The 21,872-nt window shown below is 36.2% G+C and overlaps 1 long non-coding RNA gene across 1 annotated transcript in view; it reads right to left on the bottom strand.

Moving 5' to 3' along the window:
- LOC123848302 (uncharacterized) overlaps positions 1-21,872 on the bottom strand; it is a 286,642-nt gene that overhangs the window by 211,472 nt on the left and 53,298 nt on the right. Inside the window, exon 4 of the long non-coding RNA XR_010409500.1 lies at positions 20,847-20,896. This is a non-coding gene — a long non-coding RNA (uncharacterized LOC123848302). The remainder of the gene's footprint in view (positions 1-20,846; positions 20,897-21,872) is intronic.

The following is a 21,872-nucleotide window of genomic DNA, read 5'->3' as shown; positions in this document are numbered from 1 at the left end:
TAATGAAGTATTTGGACTCAAATAGGAAGATGAACAAGTGATTCCTTCTCTGTTACTTCATTCAAGAATGAATGGGCTTCTCCATCTGTTTAAATGTATTGCTATCTTCTACTCTCTCATACTTTAAATATTTTAAAAAGCAAATAATAAAAAATCAAAGAAAAATGCAAGGAAGGAAGGAAGACAGGAAGAGAGGCAGGTTGATTGTTTAAGGGCTTATGACTAGATTTTCTTTTCCTTAACAGTCGGCCTAATAATTCTTAGGAAAGGAATTGCCTTTACTTGAAAGCAACCTGTTTTAAGAGTAGAACTGGGATTCTGAAGACCTACATACCAGCTAGAACTAGGATTTAGGGGAAAAAAAAAAAACAGAGCAAAAACTATTCCAAAACAAAAGGAGAGGGCCTTTGAAAAGAGAGAAGAACAAAAACTTAACACCGTAAGATGAGTAAGCCAAGGAAAGTTCAGTGGCTAGAAAGCCAGAAAGCAACTTTTGAAGAACAGAAAATTCTTAATATAAGATTTTAAATTATTTTGTTACTTCTTCTAGCCAAGATAGATTAACAGGGAGCAGATTTTCCTTCCTGCCAGAAATAGTGAAAGACAAAATAAGAAACAAATATTTTTTAGGCAGTGCAAGACAGTGATCAGTGAAAAAGAAGAAACAAATGAAACCAACACTCATAATTACTCCAGCTATTGACTGAGGAGTTTTGAATGGCAGCCTATGAAGGGGAAATCCAAGCAGACCCCAAGGACCCCTGAGAGGAGGAGACAGAGTCTGGAGTTCAGAAAGGCCAAGCTGGCATTTGCAAGACATAGTACTGGAGAGGAGAGAATTACACAAGGAGAGAGAGAGCTGCAAAGGAGTCTCTGGAGAGCATATGTACACAAGGAAACCACCTAAGGTCAGGAAAAGAACCACCAAAAAGAACAATCCCTGGAGCTCATACAGGGCCAGGAATGGTTTATGTTCTCACTAGTCAGATTGGGAAAGCCTTGTAATTCACAGGGCATCCTTTAAAGTACTAAAATAGTACAGCAAAATTAGCTTTAGAATAAAGGTTGCTCTTGGTTCCAGCATAAAAAAGGAAGGAAGAAAGCCTCAAGAAGGTCAAACTGTTTCTACCAAACCTAACTGCATCCCAAATCAAAGCTCAAAACATCCAACACGGTAAAATTCTGTGTCTGCCATCCATTCCAAAATTATCAGCCATGATTAGAATCAGGAAAACACAACCCTTAATGAGGAAAAAAACAAACAAACAAAAACCAAAAAACTCCATCAATAGACACACACTCAAAAATAACAGAGATGCCAGATAGATGATAGTAGATTAGGATATAAATTATTATAAATTTTTAAGATTTCAAGATTCAAAGAATAAGCGTAGAGCACATTAAGTTAGAGACATGGAAGATTTCAAAAAAAAAGACTCAACTCAAAAATGTAAAAAATAGAAAGACAATATCTGAAAGAAAAATACATTGCATGGGATTAACAGCTGATTAGACATGACAGAAGAAATAATTAGTAAACTTTAAGACCTAGCAATAGAAACTATCCAAAATAAATACAGAGAGAAAAAAAAAAAAAGAGAGAGAGACTGAAAAAACATGAAAAGAGCAGTGAGTTGCAGTACAACTTAAAGTGGCCAAATATGCATTTAATTCAAGCCCTGAGGAAGAGAGGGGAGGTGAATATAGGATCAGAATACATGAAGAAGTAATGGCCAAATTTTTTTTTTTAATTAAATGAAAGCATAATCCACAGATTTAAAGAAGCCAAATAAGTCTCAAACACAAAATGTTAAGAAAACTATACCAAGGCATATCAGAATCAAATTGCTTTTAAAAAGACATAAAGAGAAGTCTGAGGGACACCTGGGTGGCTCAGATGGTTAAGCATCTGCCTTCAGCTCAGGTCATGATCTCAGGGTCCTGGGATCGAGTCCCACATCGGGCTCCCTGCTCCTTGGGAGCCTGCTTCTCCCTCTGCCGCTCTCTCTCTCTGTCTCTCATGAATAAATAAATAAAATCTTTAAAAAAAAAAGTCTGAAAAAACAAGCCAGAGGGGGGAAAAAAGACACATCATTTACAGAGGAATAAATAACCAAACATTTCATGTCAGAACAGGGCAAGACCGAAAACAGCAGTGTCTTTACAAAGTATTGAAAGGAAAAAAATCAACCAAAATTGTATACTTGATAAAAATAATTTCCAAAAAAAATAATAAAGACCTTTCCAGATGTAAAAAGTTGAACAGTAGACATGCACTGTAACATTATATAGGTTATATAATTTTATTATATGATAAATAATATAATCCCTATTATGTATATTATTTTACAATTTAATAATCTTTATCATTTCATATATTTTATGTACATATGAAGTCCTTTAGGCAGAAGGGAGGCGATAATAGATGAGAGTCTGGATGCTGGGGAATTTTCCTCCAATTGTCAACTATTGTGACGGGTGTGAGCGTTTACCCTGCTTGTAAGCTCACAGGTTAGCCTGACACAGTTTCATGGGTACTGGCAGGAGCTGTGAGCCTCCTGGATCAGCAACAAAGACTTAACTACTCAACATGCTACAAGAGGCTCCAGCATGGGCATATTTCATAGCAGTTCTTAGAGTCCCAATTTCCAGAGGGCGATAGGAAGACTGCATCACAACTGCACACGCTGTGAGATGCAATGCAAGAGAGAATCCTGAGCTTAGGGAACTCAAATCTTTTACTTTGAGCAGTTAGTTAGCCTGCTCTCTGCTCCAGAGGGAGACGCTAGCTCTCTCTTCCAAGGCCGTGCCTATACAAACATTCTTATAGAGATAGTCCAGAACAATGGTCAGTCAGTGCCTCTCTTCCTAAGATGTTCAGAAACATGAGACAACCATATTGTCTTCCAAAAATATCCACCCCTCACGTCTACATCATCTTGACTTCTGGTGAATCTTTTCATGAGTATTCATTCCATGGGCCACTCTGATAAATCTGACCAACAGAAGGTGGAACAAAATCCATTCAATTTGTTCCATAGCACATTTAATTAGAGCTGATATCACAGGATGAGAGCAAATTAGAACTACCGTATGATCCAGCAATCCCACTTCTGGGTCTATATCCAAAGGAGAAAATGATATCATTATTTCAAAGAGATACCTGCACTCCCATGTTCATTACACTGTTATCCACTATAGCCAAGATATGGAACATTGTAAGCATCCATCAATGGATGAATGGATAAAGAAGATATGATATATGTATTACTCATGTTATAATATATATAAAATATTATAATATTATATAAATATAAATAGGTATAATTATATTATTATTTTATAATATATTTTAATGTTATTTATATTATACTTATATTAATATTGATAATTATTATAATTATGAATTCTAATACATGCATATAATATAATGATATAAAATATAAAACTATTATAGTTATTAATGTTATTAATATATATTATTATACATTATATATCATATATTTATATAATATCATAAGTATATATTATTCATATATATCACATCTTTTTAATATATATTTATAGGAATATATATATATACACACACACACACATGAAATTATTCAGCCATGTGAAAGAAGGAAATCTTGCTATTTATAACAACATGGATGGACTTTGAGGGCATTATCCTAAATGAAATAAATCAGATGGAGAAAGACAAATACTGTATGATATCACTTATAATCTCAGTACTTTTTCTAACTGGATGATTTACATCACAGGGATAACTGCCAACAAAGTATATGTAAATAATGAGTCAGTTCTCTCTCCAGAAAGCTTCCCTGAGAAAGTGACAGTAGCTTCATTTTGGAGAGAACCCCACAGTCATCTGAAAACTACCTGATCTACTGATGAGGTTTCCTTAAACCCTAGAAGGTCTCAGATGACAACCTCAAAGTATAATTAGCTATGTGTTTAGGAAAAAACAAATGAATGCCTGTCTTCCACACAAGAAGTTCAGTCTGGGGACACACACGGTGCCCCTGGAAAGAAAATGTTGACAATTGTTAGGCCCTACATCATTTGGGAGAGCATAGGTTGATAGCACCTCCAATGTGGCCTGATAGCTAGATGATGGATCTTAGGGTTTCCAGCACAGTTCAAATAACTGAGTCCAATCCTTTTGTCTGGAGGGATTGTATAAGGGCAGTCAGTACAATCAGTAATTTTGTCCTTCACCACCAACAGGGTGAAATTTGTGTGCCCCACAGAATGACTGAACAATAGCCATAGGAGTGGGGCTAGGGCAGACATTCAGAGATGGTGATAAATGTTTTGCATGAAAGGTGTGGGAACTAGGGCCAACCCTTTCTATTTCCAATAATCTTCACAGTAAGAGTAAGGGGAATGATGATCAAATTGTAGTCAGTTGTCTGGCAGAAGACGGCAGCCTCACCAATAAGTTAAGTATTATTGCAACTATTTGTCACACCAGGTTGTTTCTCCTTCATGAGAAAGTCTCCAGGGCCCATGCTAAAAAAAAGATCTTCAGTGCCCTGCCCTCTCTTGTACCTTCTGGGGTCTGAGGAACTCCATTTCCAGGTGTCAAAATTATTCTTCTCCCTCCACTGAGACAAAATTGATGTGCCCCATTCCAGTAACTATAACTTTACCTTTTTCCAATTATTCCCTAATTATACCTAGATCAGGCACAAGAGAAATAAGAGCATTCCTGTAGAACTTACACAGACCCATTATGCTCCCTACTTTGTCCCTCATGGACCTCTGGATAAGAACTCAGCCAGCAAGCATACTCAACCAAGTAGTCATTCTTTGTATGACTGAGGACCATGTTAGTCCCACAGGACAATGCAAATGGCTGAACCAGCATTAAGTTTGAATACACTAGCTTTTTGGGAAGCTGCACCTGAAAAGTGTATCAATCAGGCCAACCTGGGATTGTAAGTAAGGGAAAGAAAGAAGCATCATGTCCAGGGAAAACTGGGTTGTAATCCCAAATTTTCAAAATTGGTTTACCTCCATCCTTCATCCTGATCATTACCCAGTGTATTAGTTTTCTAAGGCTACCATAATAAGTGATCACAAACTTGTTGGGTCAGAAGAGCAGAAATTTATTTTCTCATCGTTCTCGAGGTTAGAAGTCTGAAGGGATGCCTGGGTGGCTCAGTTGGTTAAGCGTCTGCCTTCAGCTCAGGTCATGATCCCAGGACCCATGATCAAGTCCCACACTGGCTCTTTGTTTAGCAGAGATCCTGCTTCTCCCTCTGCCTACCACTGCCCCTGCTAGTGCTCTGTCTCTCTCTCTTTCTCTCTGACAAATAAATAAGTAAAATCTTCAAAAAAAAAAAAAAAAAGAAGAAGTCTGAAATCAAGAGCCCGGTGCAGGGCTCAATCCCAGGACCCTGGAATCATGACCTGAGCTGAAGGCAGATGCTTAACCGACTGAGCCACCCAGGCGCCCTTCACCAGTTTTAACGTAAGAAATAAGGGAAGTTTATAGGTCAGTAGGTCTGACCACAAGAATTTATCTAGATTCTTTTGGATTGGGTATTCATATTTCAGTGGTTCCCTTTCATCAGCTTTATAAACCCAATCCAAGACAGTAAGAAGCCAAATACTACTCAATTCCTTATTTATGATTTCCCATGAGAATTTATCTGTCTCATAGAACTATTACTGAGAACACTGAAACTTCCTTATAGCAGCTACAACACACTGCAAAAAAACCCCCCCGAAATTCTGAGAACTACTATTATCTCTGAATGGATCTAAATTTGGCACGATGCACTGTGTCATAACACAGCCCATCCCTTGCCATTCTTCCTTGACAAGAATTACACACCTGCCCCTCCTATCCCAGGTGACTCAACTAGTTATAATAATTTGCCAGGCTTCTGAAAATAGATGTCACAAATTTCCCTCCTGTTGCATTCGGTATAGGCACATGTCTTCTAACTTGTCTGGAAGGGACTTTATTAGTCAGGAATCTCCAGAGGAACAGAACCAAAGAGTGTGGGGGCCGGGGGGCAGGGGGGAGTTATTTTAAGGAATTAGCTCTTGGATTGTGAAGGATGGCAAGTCTGAAATCTGTAGGGCAGGTAGGTAGGTTGGCTAGAGACCTAGGGAAGAGATGACATTGCAGTCTTGAATCTAAAGGCATGTGAATGCTGAATTCCTTCTTCCCTAGAGGACCTCAGTCTTTTCTATTAAGGCCTTCAAATGATTGGATGAGGCCCACCTATATTATAGAGGGCATTTGCTTTACTCAAAGTCTACTGATTTAAATGTTAATCACATCTAAAAAAATACCTTCACTACAACATGGACTGGTAGTTACCCAAAAACTGGATACCATGGCCTAGCTAAACTGAGACATAACATTGATCATGACAGGGGCAGAATCTTCTGCCTACCCTTGATAAATCTTTAAACTATTTGTTACAATATTGCAGAACTGAGACCATATTAATGCAGAAGTCTTCCTACCCAGAGGATAGTTAACAACAAGCAAGATGCAATGTGGTATGCAATCAACTTCCCCAATTATTTCTCCATAACAGCCAGTAAAGTAGAGTATTTATTGCCCACCTGACCATTCAACTAGGCCAAAACATTTGCTGCTATTCCTATGGATTAATCATATCTCATTAATTGGCCCACATGATCCTCATTCTTATTCTAGAAAGCCATATCTCTGTAGCATCCTATCTTCACCACCAAAACTGCCAAAAACTCTGAAGGCCATGAGATTTTATTCTAGTTGTAAGCTAACTTGCCACAGTTTGAGACAAAGGACTTTATTACTCATCAGACAGTGTCTGAGTCCTTAGTCTTAGTTCAGGCTGCTATAACAAAAATACCATAAACTGGGAGGCTTATAAAAAATAGAAATTTATTTCTTGCTGTTCTGGAGGCTGAGAAGTTCAAGATCAAAGCAGATTCAGTGTCTGGTGGTGACTCACTTCTTGTTTCATAGGTGTCTGTCTTCTCTTTGTGTCTTCACATGGAAGGAGTGAGGGGGCTCTCTGGGGGGTCTTTTATAAGGCACTAACTCCATTCATAAGAATTCCACCCACCTAAAGGCCCCACCTGCAAGTACCATTACACTGGGGATTAGGTTTCAACATATCAATTTTTAGGGGACACAAACGTGTAGTCTGTAGCACAAGTAGCTAGACTGTCAGTATATTTGTGAAGCTTCCTTGAGCCCCAATTTTCACAGGGTGGTAAAAGTGGGGCCAGGTCACACCTGAATATGCAGTGGTTTGCATTATAGGAAACAAATCTTTAGTTCAAGGAACCTGAATCTTTTATAATAAGCAGTAAACACACTAGCCTTTTACTCAAGAGGGAGACACTGTCTCTATCCTCCAAGACTCATAAGACAGCAGAAAATGCAAGAGACCCATAGAGAATTATTTTCTAACACAAATAACCACCCTGTACTTTATTTCGTCCCAGAGGTGGATGGTCTTTTTCATGACTTTTTCTTTTTAAAGTAGATGTATTCATATGTCTTCTTGGGAAAGAGCAGCACCCATTATGGGGCAAAAGGATTCTCTTCCAATGTGTCTACAATGTGTTAAGGATAGACATGTAGAGTAGTGGGCAAATTGAAAACTGACTTTCTTAATTAGGTAATATGAACCAAGAACAAGTGAGTGGAGCTCAGGCACAGGGGAGGTTAGGAATATGTGAGGCAGATTAGCAAGCAAACAATTGACATTATAACTTTGTGAGGGAGTGAAGATCTGGACACAAATGTGGCAGAAATTACAGAATTTAAGTCATGACACATAGGGTGGGAAAAACCTCTGACAAACATATGAGGAAAAAATAACATGTATTTACTATTAGTCATTTGAAAGATCAATTATTTCTCTTTTAGAAAATGAAGCTTGTTTTCTTTTCTTTTTTTTTTTTTTATTTTATTTATTTGAGACAGAGAGAATGAGAGAGAGAGAACACATGAGAGGGGGGAGGGTCAGAGGCAGAAGCAGGCTCCCTGCCGAGCAGGGAGACCGATGTGGGACTCGATCCAGGGACTCCAGGATCATGACCCGAGCCGAAGGCAGTCGCTTAACCAACTGAGCCACCCAGGCGCCCCGAAGCTTGTTTTCTATAGCTAAATGACATTTGACCTCTGAAATTGGCTATAAGACAGTTTATGAAATACTTCAGTGGTTTCACATTACTATTGCAAAATCTAATACATCTGATGAAACAATAAATACAAATGAGATAGCAAAATATCCTTTTTTATGCCACTCAAGTTTCTTTTTTTTTTTAATTTTTTTTTAAGATTTTATTTATTTGAGAGAGACCGAGATAGTGAGATAGAGAGCACAAGTGGGGAGGAGAGGGAGAAGCAGGCTCCCCACAGAGCAGGGAGCCCGATGCGGGACTCGATCCCAGGACCCTGGGATCATGACCTGAGCCGAAGGCAGACACTTAATCGACTGAGCCACCCAGGCGCCCTCAAGTTTCTTTTTTAAACATACACATACATATTCACACTTTAATATACACAATCTTGATACAATTTACAATACTGAAAAATATTAATTAAAAGTAATTTATATTTTATAATATAATGTATATTTTATTAACATAAAATAATAAAATATTAATAAATATTAATGACACATTGTAAGAAGTTCATCATTTTTTGCTTTGATGTTTCCTTCCACCTTATAAAGCAGACAGAGTAAATACTACTTTTCTGATATAATGAAACTGAGACCAGAGTTGGTAATGAGGTCCAATTTCCCTAACAGTAAATCCAATGTTCCATTCACTATTATTTTGATCTTGGAAAATCAGTTTATAATCTCTCCAATTTCTGGGTATAAGTTAACAAACATTACTATATACATCAAGTGATTGCATCACTGATTATATATGAATACACAATTACTGCATTAGCCCCATCACAGCTGTGTCGAATGTACAAGGACTGTTAAAAATCTGTTTTGCATCAGTTCTTTATAGACCATAAAAATACAAACACAAATATATTTAATGAATATATACCTCTTAGCAATTTCACCAACCCGTTATCTGAAGCATTTCTTGTAGTTAAACATCTACTTTTATATTACATAACTTGGTAAACATATTTGCCATAAATTACGAAGTAGGATTTTCTCAAGAATTTCAAAATGAATGTTTACTATATATTTTTGATGTTTTATAAAATGCACAAACATTAAATCTAAGTCTTTGATCTGATTTTTTAAAATTCCTTGCTTAAAACATTTACTTTCAATTTTTATTTCCCCCACCCAATTTTTCAAGACTATTTTGTATCAACTCTACTTGTGTGGGTAAAAATATAAAGAAATAATTATAAATGCTAAGTTAAGCTAAATTTACCTTTACCTTTTTAAATCCAGTACCCTATTGCCTTAGAGATCATTATGTCTGCGAAAATCATTACTGATACTGATGTCACCTTAATTTCTTTAAAACATAGTTTTGGACACGTTATTGTCCAGTCCAGCTCTTAAACTTGGAATGGTCCATATTCACACACACACACACACACACACACACACAGATACATACACACATTCATTCATTCATGTATACATGTATACATCCCAACCACCTAAGCTAGGTAATGAGTCTTCAATGGCCAGAATCACCCATTAATCCTTATTTAGAAGGGAAGCTACTCATTGTCTCCTAAAACTGCCTCACACTCCCGTCTTCTTTGCATGTGTCTTTTTCTTTTCTCGGAGTACTTCCTATCACCTTCTCCTTTGAACCCAAGCTTTTGTTAGCTCCACCAAAACTCAGTCTTTTAAAGGTTGTAAATGGTCTCTGTGTTTCTAATTCCAGTAGTCATTTCTCAATCCTCACCTTACATGACTCACCAGAAACATTGACCCAGTAAATCTCTCTCCTTCATCCTTGAAATACCATCTCCTCATCTCTCCAGACAGTTGGCTTTCCTGGTTGTCTTCCCATCACATTGGTTGTTCCCTGTGTCTCTTTTGCTGATTTCTCCTCATCTAAGTGTTGGAGTGTCCTAGAGCTCAGTGCTGGACATCTTCTATATTTGTCCTCTCTCTTTACTGGTCTCCCCCAGCCTGATGGATTTACACACTACATACACACTGACAACTTTTACATTCATATCCCAAGTTGGGGTTTATTCCCTAAATGACAGAATTTTATATGCAACTGCCTACTTGACCCCTCTATTTGGCCATCACCTTCTGCTTGAATATCATCAAATAAACTTCTCAAACTTAACATGTCCTAAACTGAAATCTTGATCTTCCCATTAAAAACTGTTCCTCCAAAATTTTTCTCAACTTAGTATATGAAAATTCCACCATTCATATTTCTAAGGCCATAATCGTTAAGGTCATTCATGAGTCTTCTCTTTCTCTCACACCCTACATCAATCTCACTGGCAAATTTTATCCATTTCTCCCTCTGTTAATACCGAGTTCCAACACACCATTCTCTGTCTCTCTCTCACCTGGAGTAGTAAAAACCCTTCTAATCAACCTCTTTATTCACTTCTCTCCTCCAATAGCTATTCCTCTCATTCACAGTAAGAGTTACAGTTCTCAAAATTATCTCCCAGGCTTTATACAAATTGCCCCCCCCACACACACACACATCAATGATCATAGGTATTACAATCCCACTGGTTTCACCCTAAACTATCCCTAAGGAATTAAGCTGGACCTTAAACAGAGGAAAAATTTTCAGTAATCATGTAGGGAGCAATGGGTGGAGAAGGACTGCTATTTTAAATAACTATTCTCACTGATAGGAGGACTTTAGGCAGAGATCCAAGAGAGGTATGAGAGTAAGCAATGTGGCTCTCTGGAAGAACAGTGTTCCCACCAAGCAGTGAGTGCAAAGGCCCTGGGACTGCAATATAGTTGGCAGATTGGAGGAAACAGGAAGAGGCTGAAGACTGAAAGGTCAGCCAAGGGAAGGTGATTGTACTTAGCAGCCCAGGTGGAAGAAGGATCCATCTGTTTTGGTATCAGTAGGAGTTGAAAAGAGGAAATAGGTAAGAAAAAGTCACTGCATTATTAACAAATGTTTATTGAGAAACTCCTCTAGGCAAAGCACTTTTCCAGACACAAGAAATACAATTAAACCAAAATGTGCCTATTCTCACAAAATAGTACCTTTTTCACAAGACACAAAATCTGTCTTGTGCGGAGGACAGATATTAAACAATAGAATTTGGCAATTGTTTTGATGTTGTGGAGTGACAAAGAAAGAGGATTTCAAAAGGAGACTTGAATCTGGGTGATGATTCATGAATATAGTTGCCTATGAACTGAAACTTACATGGGGTTCTTATGAAAGTTCTTAGCAGCTTTTTTACAGCTTTTCAACAATAGTCTCACTGAGAAGTTTCTAATCAGACATGTAAAACAGGCAATACATTCAGTTTCACAGCAAGATCACAGACCTGGGTTAATATCCCATCTCTGCTACTCAATCTCTTTAAGCTTCTGTTTCCTCATCTGAGATGAGGGGATAACAACTGCACCTTCATTACAAGGTTGTTTGAGGCTATCAGTAAAGCAATTCACATGGCATCTGTTATAGAAAGCATTCAATATTTATATAATAGCTAATACGTGTAGAGAGATTTGATGCCTGAGAAAATACCTATCCCTGAGGAATGAACTCTCACAATATGACTTCTTATCAAAAATTTGTGACCATCTAGTGAATCAATATTGGCATAAGGCTTTGTTTCATTGTTAATGTAACAGAATAAAAAGTAAATAATAGTTGATCTTCCAGTGTATCTACCTGTAAAACCCTTATTGCAATATTCCTTTTCCATCTCACGTAAAAGTAGAGAGGAGAGGTTTTATGATATATTCTGGAATTTCTTTGGATAAGTGGGAGAAAGTTCAGTGGTGAGAAACAGATTCGTGAGGGCCAGCATTACCCATCATTGTGACTACACTCACAACCTCTATATTCAAAAGTGCCAAGAGCACTACAGCATGTTCAATTTTATAGAAAGATGTGCAGAGCTTTGGTCTATTTTTTATATTGTGAAATTGCATTATGAGTCAGGGAAGAGTACTATCATCATATTAAGAAATATTTACCAAGATAAAAACATCAACATCATGAGTGCTAAGAGTTGTACCATACAGGAAGATAATCATCATCTTCTGAGAGCAAAATACTGAAATTAGGCAGCTGAGTGACATAAGAATACAAGGAGCAGGTGACAGCATGAGCTCTGGCCAGATAACAATCACAGATCTACTTAAGTTAATGCAGGTGTTTTGATTAAGGTATCTAAAGATTCTTAGTTTTAGGTCAAGATAACGGACTTCTTCCCTCTTGAGAACATATTATATGGCAGGAAGTTAATTTTCAGAGGGGAAACAATCCCTAAGAATGAAGAGCATAGAAGATGATATTGGATTTATCAGCAGATAAGATATATTAACCAACTTCTGAAATTCAGAAAATAGATATAAACATGGGGAGGAAGCTATAGTCCAGGGAAATATGCTAAGAGCACCTGCTACAGTTGTTGATTTGTCAAAGTCTAGAATTTTTCATAATATATAAAATTTGAAATTATATTAAAAGCATAAAGATAAATTTCTTTCATATTTTCTTTATACTTGCTGTCTTTTTCAATATAGAAAATTCCTCCCTCCTTTTATGGTTTTGCTTTGATATGAAAATATTTTTATTTTGCAATCAGAGTTTAATTTTTTAGCAAAGTAAAGAATTCTAGGTCCAAAATAATTTCCCTTTAAAATTTTAAGGGCATCTTACACTAATCTTTCATTTCTTTGTAGGTTACCTATGTTTTTCTCATTACTTTCAGGATTCTCTCTCTAGGTTTAGAATTCTGAAACTTTACTGGGATATCTTCGTGTGAGGGGACCTTGCCATTAACCCCATCTGGTACCAAGTGAGCCCTTTTAATCTAAAAATGTATTTCTCTCTTCAAGTCTGGGATATTTTTTGCCTATATTTCTTTGAAAATTTTCTCTCTTTCATTTTGTTTTAGTTCTCTTTTTTTGGAAGGTCCTCCTTAGATGTACATAGAAACTTCTGGATCCATCCTCCACATTTCTAAATACTTCTCTAGACTTTCCACTTCTTCATTATGTGCAGAATTTCTGCAAGATAAAATGTTGACAGGAATGAAGTGATGTTGAGACCCAACAGGGGTACTTACCTGGGTATGATCTTCCTAATCATTAATTCAAACTTCCTTTGTGCCCATTCTCCTGTTACTTAATCTACCCTAATGATAATCTATTTTTAATCATAGCGATCACATTTTTCATTTTGGTAAATTTTTTCCAAAGCAAATGTTTTAGTTTCTTGGTTTGTTTATTTTACAGATATGGTATCCTGTTATGCTTCTCTAAGGATATTTTATTTATTTTAAGATATTCTTCTGTTTCTTTTATTAAATCTGTTCATTGAAATTTGTTGACTTTAATGATTCCTGATTTTATGTTTCTTTTTGTAAAAAAATTTAATTAAAAAATAGGCCTACAATGAATACCTTTGTAGCTGGAATTTGCTTCTTAAACTCATAAACACTGGTGGGTTGGATCAGAAATAAATACAGTTCTGATTACCAGAGCCCTGCACTTACAATGTCCAAGTAGACATGTTGTTTCTGAGGTAGAGGTGCTCTACCCTCCCTTGATAAACCAAAATTAGTTATTTAGAGCAGTAACTTAAAAATCCCAATACTCAGGCCATCACCAAACCATTAAATCAGAATTTTGCGCCAGGGGAGCTGGACTTCAGTATTCAAATCCCCCAGTTGATTCCAATGTGAGGCCAGATGTGAGAACAACCACATTCCAGTACTGTGTGCTCACCTGATTCCACACACATTCTGGAAGCCTTCCTATCAGAATCCTGCCATCAGAGTGCTATTCTCACCTCTGTGCCAGTGTTGTCATCAGCTATCCTAAGTGGGATTCAGTTAGTTACTTTTCCCCAGTTTCTAGAGTCTCTGACCTTGGAATTATTCCCGAAGTCTGTCTGGCAAACTCCCACATCATATTGCCCTCTTAATTATCTATATGGGTTCTTCTTACCCCTGTTGGGTCTCAACATCACTTCATTCCTGTCAACACTTTATCATGCAGAAATTCTGCACTATTCCGCTCTGTTAGTGATATTACCCTTGAGTTGCAAATATCACTATGAATTCATGTTATCTTTTTTCATTTTAATGTGAGAGGTAGAAATCTAGTCTCCGTGGAATCTCTAAGAAGAGATATTCAGGTTTATGTATTTGTTCATTCTTTCATTTATTAAATCGGCATTGGGTCCCTGCTCTACGCGCCAGGCTTAAAGCAGAGAACAAGAAAAACACAGCTACTGCCTCACGTAGCTTGCATTCTAATGTGTTTTTCATAGTAGTTAAGCACCCCCAATTGGAATTAATCCAAATATTTAATAATATATTGGTGGTTGGATGAGTTAAGAAAATACATATCTAATGAAGTATTATCCAGTTTTTAAATACACTTTAAAATTATGACATGAAAAAAATCTTCACAATATAATGTTAACTGGAAAAAAGCAAGATACAGAATGGTACATATAGTATAAAGAAAACCTAAAGGTTTTTGCCTCTGAATTGGAACACCTGGATAATTAATATATTTGTCTTTATATTTTTTCAGTACTTTCTAATACTAACAGATTTATTTTCTATATAATATACTGTTTTAAAAAGTCAGAAATATGTTTTTTATTATTTATTTATTTATTTATTTTTTAAAGATTTTATTTATTTGACAGAGAGCGAGAGAGCACAAGCAGGGGGAACAGTAGAGGGAAAGGGAGAAGCAGGCTCCCCGCCAAGCAGGGAGCCCAATGCGGGGCTCGATCCCAGGACCCGGAGATCATGACCTGAGCCGAAGGCAGACGCTCAACCATCTGAGCCACCCAGGCGCCCCCAGAAATATGTTTTTTATATTATATTCTCTTTTGCAAGTTAAAACACAAAAGCAGCAGATAGAATCTAACTATCTCACTTTATCAGAGAGCACAGATCTAGAAAACAAAGATTGTAACTCAGAAATCACGGGGACTTTTAGAGTTCCCTTACATATTTTTACAATGTAAGCTTCCTGAAGGTAAGTGATAAACATACTTTTTGCTTTGTTTTGTTTTGTGGTTTATTTTGGTATAATACCTTGCTAACTCATGTGGTTCATTAAGAATTACCTTCGCACAGACAGATGATATGTTTTAAGTCAAAGAATTGCTGTCCCACATAACATGAGCATTCATGTTGGGTCTCTTGTCTCAACATAGGGGTTTGCATGAAGCCCTTTAACCTAAAAATCTTGGCTGATAACATGCCTTGATGTCAGTTTTATTCTGAGTGGGACAATACTTCGTGGAATTTGACAGAGCCCCTCTCCCAACACATTATTAATAAAGCAGAAAAAAAAAGAGCAAGTAGAAAGCAGATGGAAGATGAAGGGATTAGCCTGATATATTGTTACTATATATTAAAGGCTTTGGACAAAGATGAGTGATATGAAAATGACTTCTTAAAAGCTCAAAGCTTAAAAGCTCAAAGACCCAAGGAAGGAAGGCTCCTTCAAATTTTGGTTAACAAGCCTCTCCTTGTTTTGTCAGCCAGCTAATGCTACTCCTCTCAACTTCTGAAGATCTGGACATACCTTGAAAGGTGAACATTAGCTTCTGGAAAAAGAAAAAAAAAAAAAAAAACAGCCCATCACTGCTACCCATTGACCTCCAGAACCCATCTCCCCAAGTCTGATATGGAGTCATGGCTACCCCAGACAAAAGAGCAATCTGATCTATAAAAAGCTTGGGCAGGGCTGCAAAGATGCAGTTGCATTGACTCTGAAGAAGACAGTTACTTTATATTCTATGAAGTGTCATAAAAGATACAGAAATTGAGTGAGCACTTCTGTGGTATATCATGAATGCAGTTGATCATATTAATTTAACAAAGCATAGGTAATATGTGACTAAACGAAAGACCAAATGCTACACAATTTAATTATATAAAAACATCTATGTCAATTTTACTCTGTTAAAAATTTAACAGAATAAATTAAAATTAATTTTACAGAATTATTAATAATTATTAATTAATAATTATTTTAACAGAATTAATTAAAATTTAATTGCCTGTAAAAATTATCTCAACAAAAAATTGTCTGTTTTTGGGGTAATGTTGTTTTGTTTCTTTTATGGTGTTCACACTCAGCCAATTTTGGTCAAAGGTACTTTGTCTCACAATGTACTACCAATATTATACATATGTTCAAATATTTTTCTTTTTTTTTTAAGATTTTATTTATTTATTTGACAGAGAGATAGAGAGAGGGCACAAGTAGGCAGAGTGGCAGGCAGAGGGAGAGGGAGAAGCAGGCTCTCGGCGGAGCAGGGAGCCCGATGCGGGGCTCGATCCCAGGACCCTGGGTTCATGACCTGAGCCGAAGACAGCTGCTTAACCGACTGAGCCACCCAGGCGCCCCTCAAATATTTTTCTTAAATGTAATACCTAATAGATTTTTGGAGGGGCATTGAGTTTACCATTCATTTTAATAACAAGAGAATCCTTTTGAAACTTAGTTTTAAACCATAAAATATATGCTGTGCACAATAGATTTTAAATGTTAAAGTGTTTCTATCACTATAGAGTAAATCATTCTGCTGACTTTATGATACAATGGATACTTTAATGCTTAAAGCAATAGTTATTTTCTACAAATGCAGTTTCCATAGAAACAGTATGCTTTACTTATTAGACAAAGAAGGATCAGAACTGACTCTACTACACTATGAAGTCCTTTTCAGCTCTAATTTCACTAAATTCACATATATGTTAAAATCCATTTCAAACATTCAATATATTGTCTTGAGAGCATAAAATAACCTTCAAATTTTCTTGACAGTATATTTAGGATATTTACAATATATTTAATATATAGACATATTTGTTTATACATATATACATAGAGGAAGCAGGTTAGAAAGTAATGATATATTTTCCAAGTCTATTAGTTGCTCTCTAAAAAGATGACACATTTAGGGACACCTAGGTGGCTCAGTCTGTTGAGCGTCCAAGTTTTGATTTTGGGTCAGGTCATGATCTCAGGGTCTTGAGATCAAGCCCCACATCCAGCTCTGCACTGAGCATGGAGCCTGCATGGGATTCTCGCTCTCCCTCTCCCTCTGCCTTCATCTGCTGGTGCTCTCTCTCTCTCTCACTCTCTAAGTAAATAAATAAAATCTTAAAAAAAATAAGATAAAAAGATGACACATTTAGAAATACATCAATGTAAAACTACAATAGTTTTGTTCCACATATTTGAAGAGTTGAGTTTTTTAAGTATTTAAGATATTTTAAAATGATATGCAGTCTAACATTATAATATTTCAGTGTACAAATGTTCATTCAATGGCATCATACTCATTTGTGTTAAATTGGTGAAGGTAGAAATGACTGATAAATATTTGTGGACTGGAAAAAAAAAAGTAGGGGAAGACATATGGAAGTGGCCTGTATTGTGGCTTTCTTTGAAATGGGACTCTTAGTCTCCCTCTTTTTAGTGCTCTAATACATCAAGCGGTTACTTGGCCACTTGGAAAGAGTTAAGTCAAACCACCTGTCAAAATCTAGAATATACAGTGTTTATAAATATTCAGAATTATCTTCATTCACTCATTAGTCTTTAGTCTAAGAAATTATTGGATTATCAGTTTTTCACAGATGGAACCACCCTTCCTTTTTGGCATACTATACCTGAATGAATAAGCATACTGAATTGGAAACAGTACAGTAAAATAAACAGAAATGGTGATGTAATTTGCCTCCTGTCCTCAACATCAATACTTATTAGGAAATGGTTCAGTAGCCAAAAGAAATCTTTTTTTTCATTTTATTTCGGTCCTGGTATGAGGTTGAGTAAGAAAAGTGAGTGTATTGGATCTAAAGAATACAAAGCAAGTTTTTAAGTGTGACGTGTAGCTCACTAGTCCCCAAGATTAGGACAAATAGCAAAGTATATAAACTTACAGGAGAATAAGTTCATGCTAGGCATTAGAATAAATGTCTTGAGAACCATGAGAGACTATGGACTCTGAGAAACAAACTGAGGGTTCTAGAGGGGAGGGGGGAGGGGCATCGGTTGGCCTGGTGATGGGTATTAAAGGGGGCAAGTTCTGCATGGAGCACTGGGTGTTATACACAAACAATGAGTCATGGAACACTACATCAAAAACTAATGATGTAATGTATGGTGAATAACATAACATAAAAAAAAGAATAAATGTCTTGATTATGATGGTGGTTGAATAGCAAATTGAGGAACAGAGGAAATCATGGAAATGTTACTATCCTAACAAGATCATCCAAAGGCACAAACATGAATTAAGTGGAGTCTATCTATGTACCATGCATGCTTTTCCTACCCTTGACCCTCACTTTCCTATCCCTAACCCACTTGTGTTTTTCTGTGGCTCCCCCATCAGATGTGACTGAGCAATGTACAGCTAAACTGCACTGATGGAATCCATGTCCTTTGACCCATGTGTTGCCCTTCTCCAATCAAATATAGCACTTCGTGAGCTATTCCCTAAGGTTACTCTCCAATTAGAGGAAGCAAATCAGAATAACTATGCCAGAAAAATATGTTAATGATTGTTAATTGCATCACATATATTTTGAACTGTAACTATGGAAAGAAAAAAAGAAAGATAAATTTCTTTCCTTTAGCAAGTGTTCAAGTCTCACTTTAGAGAGTTTGAGTCTCATAAAGATCCTGTTGTCCGATTCAAAGTATTCCTATGCTGCAAAAGACTCAGCTTTGAATGAGATATTGCTTACATGCTGGTTTGGATTTCTAAAACAATGAACTGCATTAACAGTAAGATCTTTTCTACCAATTGACTAAATAGCAGCCTAAATTCAGCATTCTTTTTGTATGTCCAGGGACTATTACAGAATTTGAGATTTGATAAAACAGACATGTGTTAAAGCAGGAAGAACTTAGCAAAATATTTGGCCAGATTTTAAGTTATTTTGATTTATTGGGTGACATTATTTTAAAATAGGTTATGTTTTTTATTTGTGGAATTAGAAAATGGCCAAAAGTGATCCCATTTTTATATCAGACAGTTTGAAGACACAAATCAGGCCAAAGAGATTATCGCCTAACAAGCACTTTCATAAAAATAAAAATTAAAAAACAAAATAAAACACAGAAAAGTAATATTTTAAAAAGCAGGAGGATTTCCATAACAGAAACAAAACTTTAACTTATCATCTCACTTTATCTTCAAAGGAAGTTGGTGGATAAATGGTTCTAGTACACTTGAATAAAAGTGGATCAGCACATGTATCTCAGTGTTTTAGGCAAGCCCCATTTACTGGAACCTTAGTCCCTGACCTGGAATAAAAATCCCAGTGAAGATTCCATACATGCACAGGTGTTAGCTTCCACATGCTTTTAAATTTTTAAGAAGTTGTACCACCACCTGACATCTACATAAAGAATTCATGCATAAACAAGAGGCAATAATCAAAGTCCAAAACTCTTTGGTTCTTCTTACTATGTGTGACCAAAGATACTAGAGTCTGAGGAAGAAGAGAGAGGAGCCAGTATCTGTGGGTGAACTACTACTTTCCAGGGGTGGACGTAGGCTCTTTACATGGCTTTCACTCAAAGCATCGAAGTGAGTTATGATTATTATTCCCACTTTTCAGCTTCAAAGTGGATTTTTTTTTTTTTTCAGTGACTCAGACTCAAGGAGACGACTGAGGACTCAAAGAACTGAGGACTCAAAGAAAAAAAGTTTGCCTAATTTATACTACTAAAATGTCAATTTGAAGACAGGGGTCTACTTCTGGCTCTGCCACTGGATAACTTTGGTCAACTCAATTTCTTTAGCCCTCAAAATCCACATCTGTAAAATATTGTCATCATATTAGGCTGATACCTTGAAGACCTCATAGATCTCAAAATTTCTGAAACTATGATAGAAAAAATTAATTCACTGCCCAAGGTTGTTAAAGCTTAATAAATGAGTAATGAAATTTCATTATACTATTCTCTCTACTTTTTTACACAATTAAAATTTGCCATAATAAAAAGTTTTTTTAAGTTCTCTGTTATCTAAGGAGTAGCATACCAGCTGACCTTCACTAAAATACACAAATTAGTGGTAATTTGGAAATTATCTTCATCATCTTCCTATTTATTTTTCACATGGAATAGATATACAAAAACTGCTACTGAAGGTAAGTGAATTTTTCCATTTGTTTCACATTTTGTAAAACCAAACTCCCATGTAACAAAATCAAACAAGAATATTCTTCACTTAAAAACAAACCCAAATTTTATCCATCTTTAATAGTTGCGGTTTCCCCCTGAGGGGCTAAGCAAGCATTTTATTCCTGTGGGAGCCTATTCTGGTGTAACTAACTCCTGTGTTTTATTTACAATCCTGGCAGACCTTGCCTAGATTCCTTTCTTTAAGGGGTGCAAGGACAAGAGTCCCATGTTCTGACAGACACTTTGAACTCGAGTATGGTCGAGTAGAGAGTCTGAGTCACTGAAATCTAGAAAATCCACTTTGTAAACCACACCATTTCTGCTGGGGTATGCAATGTTGACCAGACATGTTTGAGCAAGTTAACTGAAGGACAAACTATTTCCCACATTCCTAAGTCTCCATCAACAATGCAATGTTCTCTTTTGAAAGATCAGCATTATGAACAGTAACAATGATCCCACTTAAATATCAAATAAGGAAAGCTGGAATGCTTAAAATATAAAGAACTAACAAAACTCAACCAGATGTCTTACGATGGCAGATTTCATTCTTGTCTTGTAGTCCAAAGTCCCTAAAACAATGAAGGAGGAAATAAATGTTCTAAGTTTTAAAATGTTTCCTTTAAATTTTCATTTAGCTGTTAAACTCTTATCCTATATACATTATATATAGGATATATCCTATATCCTAAACTCTATCCTATATACATTCAGAAAAGAATGAGGATTCTTGCCAGTTTTAGGACTATCTTTCTTTTGGAATGTCAATTCCCCTGCACTGTTCAGAATTCAATGTGAGGCAAACATTTGATTGGTGAGGGGCTTCCTTTGAAATGGAAATATTAAAGAGGTAGTGTTTTATTGTGTCTTAAAATATTTGGAATCTCAAATTAACTTATTACTTAAAACTTATTTCTGATTCAGAAATAATTATACATTAGATTCCAGATATATGATCTTGGTATTTCAAACTCTATTGGCTCAAAACCCCACCCAGAAGCACAAGACTGAACAGAAACAACATGATAGTCACTTTGTTGGCACAAGCTCCTTCCAACATGTAAATGTAAAATACACCATCTTTGGACATGAAAAAAAAAAATTAGTCAGAAGTACTCTTTTGTAGAAGCAAGTAAAAGGACTTAAAAACAGCTGTTGCTGCTATGGGGAGGATAAATATTTGATTACACAACACAGAAAATAATAACAAGCAAATACAATTCTTTAAAAATGGCTGAGATTGAGTACTTCCAAATATTTTCATCCCACCAAAGGAAAGAACAGAAATACTCCCTGGTTGGTACTTGAGAAAAAAAGGCAGATTTGAGCAGTTTTTTAATGGAAAAGAGTTTCAGTGGAATGATGTTTACTCACCCAATAGAATCTTGGAAATCAGAGTATTTTAATTTTATTTATTTTTTGGTATTTTGGACCTCAATCTTGTAAAAAGTAGCCATTCTGTATGAAGGGGTTCAAGTGACCAACTTCAAAGAAAGAATTAGAATTCAAAGGGTAATCCCAACTACAGGAATTCAAAATTGGGGACAG

The sequence above is a fragment of the Mirounga angustirostris genome, unplaced genomic scaffold, assembly GCF_029215605.1.
Source record: "Mirounga angustirostris isolate CCGP_5_RB_7025 unplaced genomic scaffold, mMirAng1.0.hap1 SCAF_2, whole genome shotgun sequence".
NCBI classification, from domain to species: Eukaryota; Metazoa; Chordata; class Mammalia; order Carnivora; family Phocidae; genus Mirounga; species Mirounga angustirostris.
The sequence above is the reverse complement of the archived record's forward strand: the minus strand, read 5'-3'. Positions and strand labels throughout refer to the sequence as shown.